At 65.3% G+C, this 643-nt stretch overlaps 1 long non-coding RNA gene across 1 annotated transcript in view; it reads right to left on the minus strand.

Annotated features, from left to right (window-relative positions):
* Window positions 1–643, minus strand: part of LOC106724010 — a 1,967-nt gene extending 1,324 nt beyond the window's left edge. The window contains exon 1 of the long non-coding RNA XR_001359759.1: window positions 578–643. This is a non-coding gene — a long non-coding RNA (uncharacterized LOC106724010). The remainder of the gene's footprint in view (window positions 1–577) is intronic.

Raw genomic sequence — 643 nt, forward strand, 5'->3', positions numbered from 1 at the left:
CAGTGCCCACGGTTCCGAGCACCGAGCGTAGAAAACAGCCACTTCCTCTGTGCCCGGGCGTCACAGGTGCAGCAGGCAGCCGCCGCCCCCCCCCCCACTAGCCCCTTTCTGACCCCAGGCGGGCACCCAGAGCAGAAAGCAAGCACCGGGCCGCCCACTCTGGCCCCCGGTTCAGGGTCTGAAGAGCCTGGGGCACACGTGCAGCCAGGAGGCCCGCCCTACAGACTGCTGCACCCCGCGGCCTCCCAGTGAGGTCCCCACACCGAGGGGAGGGTGTCCGCACCGGAAGCGAGTCCGCGGGCGTCAGGCCTCACTCGCCCGAGGTTCCCCTGGCCCGTGGCACCGTCTGGAACCTCTAGCAGGATTTGGGGTGCGTTGGGTGCACAGCCATAGAGTTGCATTAAGCGGCAGAGCAGCTACCCACGAACACCCCGCAACACTCACACCCACTGAAGACTTTGAATTACGGGGTCGCTAGGGGACATTTTTTGCCCCAAAGGAAAACTTCGCTGCCACTTTTCTCATCCACGCGGCAGTAGGCAATGCTCAGACCGTCACCAAGCCCCAAACTACTCACCTGCCCCTCTCGGTCCTGCGCCGGCTCCTACCTCCTGCCGTCAGACGCATGCGGGCCGCGATCGGG

This window comes from Myotis brandtii, unplaced genomic scaffold, assembly GCF_000412655.1.
Source record: "Myotis brandtii unplaced genomic scaffold, ASM41265v1 scaffold691, whole genome shotgun sequence".
NCBI lineage: Eukaryota > Metazoa > Chordata > Mammalia > Chiroptera > Vespertilionidae > Myotis > Myotis brandtii.